The sequence below is a fragment of the Penaeus vannamei genome, chromosome 35 (genome assembly GCF_042767895.1).
Source record: "Penaeus vannamei isolate JL-2024 chromosome 35, ASM4276789v1, whole genome shotgun sequence".
NCBI lineage: Eukaryota > Metazoa > Arthropoda > Malacostraca > Decapoda > Penaeidae > Penaeus > Penaeus vannamei.
Genome location: NC_091583.1, coordinates 23,176,844 through 23,186,843, shown reverse-complemented (window position 1 = coordinate 23,186,843; position 10,000 = coordinate 23,176,844).

The following is a 10,000-nucleotide window of genomic DNA, read 5'->3' as shown; positions in this document are numbered from 1 at the left end:
CGCGGGTTCAGCTGCCGTTAAGTGGGCCTGAAAAAGGATGCAGTGACCTGTGTGTAATTTCTTTTTTGAAAGATTATAGTTATCATTACGTTATTATTATCATTATTATTATTGTCATTATTGTTGTTGTTGTTATTATTATTATCATTATTATATTATTATTGTTATTATAATTGTTTTTGTTGTTATCATAATCATTATTATCATCATTATCATTATCATTACCATTATTATTTGTACCGTCATTATTCTGCTGTTGTTGTTATTATGGTTATTGCGATTATTAGGATTATTATTGTATTTTCTGTCGTTATTATTCATATGAACATCATTATCATGATGATAATTGTCATTATCATTGTTACTGTTATTATTTTACTATTATGATTATGATTATGATTATCACTATTATCATAATTTCCCTCACTATCGTCATCACCCACACCATAATCACTGTTATCATCATCATCGTTACCCTCGTCATCATCATTATCGTTTCTTTGTCTTTTACTTGTCTACTATTTCTTTCCCTTCTTTTTTGTCCCTTTCTCCCCTTGTTTAATCATCGTCCAATTCTGCAGTAATGTTATTTCTGTGTTCTTTTTTCGTTTTCGTTTTTGCCGTTCCTGAACATTTTCTCTGTCAGTTGTTTCCAATTATTTTTTTTCGTTTACTTCGTTCGTTGTTTTAGTATATTTTCTCTTCCTTTTTATTTTAGGCTTTATTTATTTTTCTTTCCGTCTTTCTGCTGTCTCTCTTATCTCTTTTTCTCTCTTTCTTTTGTTTCTTTTATCTCTCTTCTGTCTCTATTGTCTCTCTTCTTACTCTCCATTCTCTCCTCTCCTCTCTCTCTCATTCTCTGTTTCCCTCTCTCTCTCTCTCTCTGTTTCCCTCTCTCTCTCTCTGTTTCCCTCTCTATCTCTCTGTTTCCCTCTCTATCTCTCTGTTTCCCTCTCTCTCTCTCTCTCTTTCCCTCCCCCCTCTCCCTCTCTCTCTTGTTTTTCCTTTCTCTCTTCTGTCTTTCTTGTCTCTCTTCCTACTCTCCATTCTCTCTCTCTCTCTCTCTCTCTCTCTCTCTCTCTCTCTCTCTCTCTCTCTCTCTCTCTCTCTCTCTCTCTCTCTGTTTCCCTCTCTCTCTCTCTCTCTGTTCCCTCCCCCTCTCCTCTCTCTTGTTTCCTTTCTCTCTTCTCTTCCTCTTGTCTCTCTTCCCTCTCTCTCTCTCTCTCTCTCTCTCTCTCTCTCTCTCTCTCTCTTTTCTCTCTCTCTTCTCTCTCTCTCTCTCTCCTCTCTCTCTCTCTCTCTCTCTTTACTTTTTGTTGTCATATGCAATTACCAGTTATGTGAAAAGAATAAGTGGGTTGTAACTAATGGAATAAAGTTTTTTAAAGTCTAAATTGAATTCTGTCTTTTTCTCTCACTCTTTGCCTCTCTCTTGCTTTATCTCTCCCTCTAGTCCTCTCTTTCTCTCTCAGATCCTTTCCATCCTACTTCCTCTTGTAATCCTTCTCTGTTTCTTGTCATTATCCTTACTCTCTGATTTCTTTCTCATTTTCCCTCCAAACTTCTAATCAAAACCTTGTCCATTCTCCCTCTCTCCCTCTCTTCCTCCCTCCCACTTTTCGTCTCTCCCTCTCTCTTCCTTTCGTCTTCGTCACTCCCTCTCTCTTTCCATTTCCTCTCCTACCATCACTCTCTCACTTTCTCCCTTCCTTCCCTCCCTTCCTCCCTACCCCTCTCCCTCTCTTCCCCTCTCTGTCCCTCTCCCTCTCTTTTCCCCTTCCCCCTTGCTCTCATCCCCAAGTCTCCTCATATCCTTTCTCCCTCTCTTCCCCTTTCTCGCCCTCCTTCCTTCCCTCCATTCCCCAGTCACCTCTTACCCTCCCTCCCATTCCTCAAGACTCTTCATAGCTCCCTCCCTCCCTCCCTCTCTTCTCCTCTCCTCCCATCCCCCATTTCCTCATACCCCCTCCCTCCCTCCCTCCCTTCCCTCCCATCCCCCAGTCTCTTCATACCTCCTCCCCTCCCTCCTTCTCTCCCCCTCTCCCTCCCATCCCAAGTCTTCTCATACCTTCCCTCCCATCCCCCTAGCCTCCTCATATCCTCCTTCCCTCCTTCTCTTCCCCTCTCCCTCCCTCCTCCTTCCTTCCCTCCCATCCCCCAGTCTCCTCCATACCCTCCCTCCATCCCCCTAGCCTCCTCATCTCCTCCTTCCCTCCTTCTCTTCCACTCTCCCCCTCCCTCCTCCTTCCTTCCCTCCCATCCCCCAAGTCTCCTCATACTCTCCCTCCCATCCCCTAGCCTCCTCATATCCTCCTTCTCTTCCACTCTCCCACCCCCACTCCTTCCTTCCCTCCCATCCCCCCAAGTCTCCTCATACCCTCCCCGCGACCCCCTATCCTCCTCATATCCTCCTTCACTCCTTCTCTTCCCCTCTCCCTCCCTCCTCCTTTCCCTCCCATCCCCCCAAGTCTCCTCATACCCTCCCCGCGACCCCCCTCCCGCACCCGACCACCAGATCCACCACCGTCTTCGCCACCACCACCACCACCACCGCTCCCGCGTTCTCTTATCTCGGCCACATCGATTTTCTATGTCTCGACACTTACTGCGGGGAGAGTCAGGCTGCTTGACAACACTGCTGGAAGAGTAAGTCAGCTCGGCAACATTTTAAGAGAGAAAGAAAAAAAAGAAGAATGGGTTGGCAGTGGTTTTGGCAAAGTGACGGCAAAGTCTGACAACAGTGTTGGATGACGAGTGAGAGAGTATGATGACGTTATTATTTTTTTTCTCATTCTGGTATTAATATCATCAAGAATTTGTTAGGTTTCATGATTTCCTTTGCTTCTGTCCTGGGGCAATTTCGCTGAGATGAACAATACTAGAAGCTCTCACTAACCTATCTGAAGACGCTAATAAACTGAAAGATAAACAAGAACCTCAGCAGACTTTCGTAATTCAAAGAAAAAAAAAATTAAAAAGAATGAATTGGGCATAAGAAAAGGAACTGGTCGTAGGGTAATGAAAACACTGCATCATCCGTTCAACGAATATTAAGTATTATAACGGAAAATGCTGTTGGATAAAAAACAACAACCCGATACAGAAGCCACGGATTACTCAGTGTATTGAGTCTGCGGCCGGTCTGTGAGATGGCTGGGATATATAAAGGGGAAGAACTGACGGGCTAGACAAAAGTCTGTTCCTTCAGACGAATGACTAGCAGAGTCAAAACTAGCTTTTTGGGAAATCTAAACTGAATATTTCCTTTAACCTAATAGCGACTAGATGACCAAGACTAGCGTGGGGACATTGCGCCGGTGAGAGAGAGAGAGAGAGAGAGAGAGAGAGAGAGAGAGAGAGAGAGAGAGAGAGAGAGAGAGAGAGAGAGAGAGAGAGAGAGAGAGAATAGGCAGCTGTATCAAAGGTTGATTAAAACGTTTTTCGGGAAAGAGAAGATTACGAAAAAAAGATGCAGAAAAGAAATTATATGACATAATACAGAAGATACAACAAAAAAATAAATGATTTAATTTGTTTATAATTAACCAAGTGAAGACAACAACGAGAGAAACCTACACGGAAACAGAAAAGCGATATTCTGTAAAAATCAGCCGACATCCTGGTTCAGGGAAAGAAGCAATGTGTCACTACAGGCGGGAGAGAGACAAGAGGACGAGCCATGCATAAAACACCCTCAGGTTAGTAGGTCTTGCGCTTGTTGTCGACTGGAGATGAAGCGAACCACGTGAAGAAAACTAAAAGGAAAAAAATGCAGAATAGCGAGAGAAATAGAATGGAAAAAGGCAGAACAGTAAGGAAAAAATAAATGGAAGAAATGTAGAATAGCAGGAAATTTTTTTAAAAAGCAGAATAGCAAGAAAAATCAAATGAAAAAAAATGCAGAATAGGGAGAAAAATAAGATGAAAATATGCAGAATAGCGAGAAAAATAAAATGCAAAATATGCAGAATAGGAAGAAAAATAAAATTTAAAAAAATGTAGAATAGCAAGAAAATTAAAACGAAAACATGCAGAATAGCGAGAAAAGTAAAATTAGAAACTGCAGAATATTAAAAAAAACTGAATACCAAGAAAAAAATTGCAGAATAGCAGGAAATATTAAATGGAAAAATGCAGAGAAGCAAGACATAAAAAAAAGATGCAGAATAGCAAGAAATCTGGCCGGCGGGATTTCTGGCCAGACGTCTAGCGAAACCCAACTGGTCAATCCAATGGTCTGTTTAGTCGGGAGATTGCACTGCGCGCCCAGACACGGTCGAGGCGGTCAATGGAGAAATTAGTCGGGTCGTGCGAGTTTAGCGAGAAATCTGAAGAATTCTCTCGCAACTTCGGGGAATCAAATGAAAAAACTAATGACGTCCATTTAAGTCCATTCGAGCTGGAGATGAGCAGTAATAACAGTGAGGGATGAGTGAAGCTTCTGCCATTATTTAAAGGGGGTTTAACACGTCGGGGAAGTTCTGATGGCTCCGCAGAGACAGACAGATGGTAGATAGTTTCTGATGAAATGAAATAGTCATAATAGTAGATGAAAACAATGAACGCGTTTTATTTCATTTTTGACTGTACTTGTGTTTGTGTTTATAAGTTCCCTGTAGATTGATTAAACAAACAATAAACAAAAATCGTACGTCATTATGCAAAGTAGGCCTACTTGCTTTAAGCTTCATCGCAGTTGAAATTGTGCTCTGCTTATCACTTAGGCCGAAGTCTTGTTCTGCCGATAAGTATGTAAATGTGTTATATGGCAAAAAAAAAAGGTTAGGCCTAAAAAGGGAAACATTTATATGGAAAGCCATATTTGGTTTAAGGAGCGTCCTCGTGTCTACAGTTAGGCCTATGATAAATACTTGTCGGTTCCTCTTTCACATTTTTTTCCACTCTTGTCAAGGAACTAGATTAATGTTCCTTTCATATAGGCTGTTAAATGATTTGGAGCAATTTTCAGTTACACAAGGAGACACTAGTACATCATGTACGTCCAATGTACCTGAATACATTAAACTGTACCTCGGGCATAGCAGATTTACACAGGCATTCTTCACCCGCGCGGTCAATATAACGCTGCATTGTGCACCGTCATTTCTGTCACATGCTTTACAGCCGTCTTGCACTTCGCCGCCGGGAGCCCGCGGCAGAGAGAGCTCCCGCCGGCACGCAGGTTGTGACGTCGACGTGAAGGTATCTTGGCGCGACACTGCGACAGACATAGAGGCATTTCTTCTCGTCATTGATTTACTATTTACCAAGCATAAACGGGCGGCCCGGCGAGGTGGCCTAACTGTCGCGAGCAGACCGCCCTCCCTCCCTCCCTCAGCTCTCACACTATTGCGTCATCTGCAGGTTGTCTGCGGCACACACAAACACACACACCTGCGAGGGCGATACACTCCTACTCCGCCAGACACCGCTGCAAACCGCACCTTAATAAGATATGGCGCAAACTGCATTACCCATGTTACGTAACTGGATCTCCTGTGTGTCACGTGAGTGTAAGTCCATTAAGCTTTCATGTGATCAGGCCGACGTCGCTCAGTCACACAACGAAACCTACGAACTCTACAAAAGAGATTGCCTTTAGACTTAGGAGATGAAGAAATAGGCCTACCTTGTTAGGCTTATGACCTGCGATTCAAACAGACCTACAATTCCAGGTAATCAGACGTGTAAACAGTTCTTTTCCCTAACGCGCTTAAGCTTAACCTTCTTCTTATTCCACACAAGGTCTTCTTCAGTTAATCTTACACACTAAAATGAAACTGTTTACGTTCTTGTAAGGTCTATACTAACCCTGCCGAACATCCATAACCATAACCGTATCGATGGCGCGGTTAATTCCTGTGATCCATCAGCGCGGCGACTTTACACTTGATGACCTCTCATTCCGGTGACCTGATAGCCCGATGACCTTTCCCGCAGCGTAGACGGATGACCTCGCAATCTCGCGGTCGTGCAACCCCCCATTATCGCAGCCTTCTCATTACACAATCTGTCGACCTGATGCAATGGGAGGCGACGAGCTCTGTCTCCAGGGCGTGACGTGCAGCGGCGGGTCACGCGAGGGAGTTCACCCACGAGCGGCTCTCGAAATAACAATAGGTTCGTAACCCCGATTTGAATTTCGTGGGCGGGTTAGGTTCGTCAGAGGAATTTTGCAATTCTGTGGTAAAGTGATTCAGACAAACAGCGTATTTGAATGATAGCGTAAGGGTGTTATAAAATGTCTTATGGAAACGATTCGTTGATGTTCCATGTTTGCGTGTGTGTGTGTGTGTGTGTGTGTGTGTGTGTGTGTGTGTGTGTGTGTGTGTGTGTGTGTGTGTGTGTGTGTGTGTGTGTGTGTTCAATATCCGAAGAAAAATAGTTCGCGTGACTTCTATAACAACGTTCTTTCACTCTTCTCTTACCAACCGCCAAAAGATACCTAAATGATACCATGCAAAAACAAACAAGCAACGCAAACAAATACTTATTACATAAACACACAATTAGATATCATCACCTTCGGTATCAATTTGATATCCCCAAGAAAATTAATATAAAAGTCCTCGTTTTCTTTTCGACTTCTAGCCACTGACATCTACTGCACCTAATAACTTCACCTTTACGTAAAAAAATACGTAAAGGTGAAGGTAGCGGAAAGACTGAGTGGAGTGTTGAAAAGAAAAGAAATAATATAAGCAAATTTTTCGAAGAGAGAAAAAATAGGGCTTTCCTTGGAAGCAAATAACCCAATTACAGAAGGTATATCTTCATAGGTCCGTATTTCGAATACATTTTTTTAAATTGCGAAGTAGTCCTTTCGAGAAATATAAATGAGAGGGAGAAATAGGTCACAGTGTCGGGAATGAAAAATAATAGATAAATAAGTAAATATAGATAGATATGCAGAAAGATAGATGTGGGCAGGTAGGTAGATAGATAGATAGATAAAGAGGTATGTAAGTAGGTAGGTACACAGGTAGATAGATACGAAGACAGATAGATAAACCAATAAGTAAATAGACAGATAGATAAACAGACGGATAGATGAATAGATAAATGAAAAAAATCAAAGCGGCGTTATAGGCCTATGTCTAACAAGGGCGAGGGCTTTGACAACAGATATAGATAGGCGGAAAGATAGATAGATATAGGTAGGTAGTTAAGTAGATATATATAGGAAGGTAGGTAGACAGATATATATATATGTAGGTAGGTAGATAGATAGATATAGGTAGGTAGATAGATAGATAAAGAGGTATGTAAGTAGGGAGATAGACATGTATATAGAAAACGAGACAGATAGACAAATGAATAAATAGATGAGTAGACAGATAAATAGACGGATAGATGGATAGATAAATAAAAAAATCAAATCGGCGTTATAGACCTATGTCTAACAAGGGAGGGCCTGGACAACAGATATAGATAGATAAGCGGAAAGATAGATAGATTTAGGTAGATAGATAGATAGATATGTAAGTAGGCAGGTACACATGTAGATAAATAAGAAGACAGATAGATAAACGAATAAATAAATAGACAGATAGATGAATAAATAAATAAAAACATTTCAAAGCGGTGTTATAGGCCTATGTCTAACAAGGGAGGGCGTGGACAACAGCGTCATCAGGAGGCTAACACAACGCCGGTGATCAAAACGTCGACATTGACCTTGACCCGGACGCCGAAGCCTTGTTATATCCGGCGATCATTATTCATTCTATTTATTACATTCGTCCTTTCTTCGCTCTTCTTTGTTGCTCTGCTTTATTCCTTTTTTTCTATTTTTCTTTTTTTATTTGCATTTTTTTCCCCCTTTTCTTTCGTTCCTTTTTCCCGCTATTTTCCCTTTTATTTCAGCCCTGGTTCGTATTTTCTCGTGGTCTCCTCTGTTGCATTTTTTATTTCACATTCTAAACTTATTCTCGTTTTTTACTTTCTTCTTTATCCCTTCCTTCCGTTCTTACTCCTCCCTTCCTTCGCCACTCTTTATCTTTTTAGTCATTTTCCCATTTTCTTACTTCGCCTTTTATCTTATCTTTTATCCTCTACATGCACTGTTTCCCATTTTACTTCTTTTGTTCTCTTCTTCCATTATTCCTCCTCGCCCCTTCCTTCGCCCTCAATTATCTTTCTCGCCATTTTCCCAATTACCTCCATCCACTACATTAATTGCTATTCGTTTTTACTTCTTTATCTTATCCCTTCTATCTATTATTCTTCTGTTCTCTTCTTTCTTTGCTTCTTTATTCCCCTTTCCCCCCCATTCTTTATCCACCTTATTTCTTGTTTTTTACTTTTTCTTTTATCCCTTCCTTCCATTATTCCTCCCTCTCCGTCCTCCTTTCTTATCCTTCCCGCTATTTTCCCCTTCTCCATCTCCTTTATTCATTGTTCGTTTCTTCTTCCTTCTTTTATCCCTTCCATCCATCCTTCCTCCTCACCCCTCCCTCTTCCCTTATCCTTCGCGCTTCTCCTTCCATCTTATTACTCGTGCTTTACTTTTTTCATCCCTTCCATTCGTTATTCCTCCTTCCCCCTCCCTTCGCCTCCCTTATCCTTCCAACTATTTATCGCTTTTCCCCTAACCCCTATACACCTTACTCCTTGTTTTTACTTCCTTCTTTTATCCATTCCATTCGTTATTCCTCCCTCCCTCCTCCCTTCGCCTTCCTTATCCTCCTCCCCCCTATCCTTTGCGTCCCTGTCCTCTTCCTTATTCTTCGCCTTCCACATCCTCCTCTTCCTTATCATTCCCGTCATTCCCCCCTTCTCCCCCATCCCCCTCTTCCTTATCTTTCCCGCCATTTCCCCCCTTCTCCCCCAGCCTCTTCCTATCTTTCGCCTTCCTTGTCCTTTGTCTTCCCTCCCTTATCCTCCTCTTACATATTCTTCACATCTCCTCTTCCTTAATCTTCCCGCCATTTCCCCCCCTTCTCCCCTATCCCCCTCTTCCTTATCCTTCGCTTCCCTTACCTTTCCATCCCCTATCCCTCTCCTCCTTATCCTTCCCTCTATTTTCCTTCCTTCTCCCCTATCCTCCTCTTCCTTATCCTTCCCTCCCTTAATCTCCTCTTCCTTATCCGTCCCTCCCTTATCCTTCCCGCCATCCCCCCCCCTTCTCCCCTATCCCCCTCTTCCTTATCCTTCCCTCCCCTATCCTCTTCTTCCTTATCCTACCCGGTATTTCCTCCCTTCTCCCCCCCCCTCCTTCCTCGGGTTTCCTCACGCCGCCTATTTCTACGCGTCGCATTAAGTCTGCATTAGAACAGCACCTGTCCCGCCCACCGCCCCGTCCCTGTTGTTAAAAATATCTTAATGATGCCAAACTAATGGGTGTTGTTCTTTCTTATTCTCGCTTCCTCCTGCCCCCTTCTCTCTTCTCTATCTTTCTTTTCTTTTCTTTCTTCGTTTTTCGTTCTGGTTGTTTGGCCTGTCTGTTTTTTTTTATATTGTTTGGTTAGGGTTTTCTGTTGTTGTTTTTTATTGTTGTATGTTTGTCTGTGTCTGCTTGTATGGTCTGTCCGTGTCTGCCTGTATGGTATGTCTGCCTCTGCCTCTGCCTCTCTCTCTCTCTCTCTCTCTCCCCCCCCCCTCTCTCTCTCTCTCTCCCCCCTCTCTCTCTCCCCCCTCCCTCCCTCTCTCTCTCCCCCTCCCCCGCCTCTCTCTGTCTCTCTCTCTCTCTCTCTCTCTCTCTCTCTCGCTCTCTCTCTCTCTCTCTCTCTCTCCCTCTCGCCCCCTCTCTCTCTCTCTGTCCCTCTCTCCCTCCCTCTCCCCCCCCCCCTCTCTCTCTCTCTCTCTCTCTCTCTCTCTCTCTCTCTCTCTCTCTCTCTTCCTCCTTCTTCGGCTGATTTTTAAAAGCCACCTCTATTTTTAACCCTCCACGGCAAGGAATAATTACACCCAGAGCCCCCTTTGAAGCGAATGTTGCTTGCGATTAGTAGTGAAAGGGTTATGCTATATTTAATTGAGAAAAATTTCCCCCGTCGGCCCA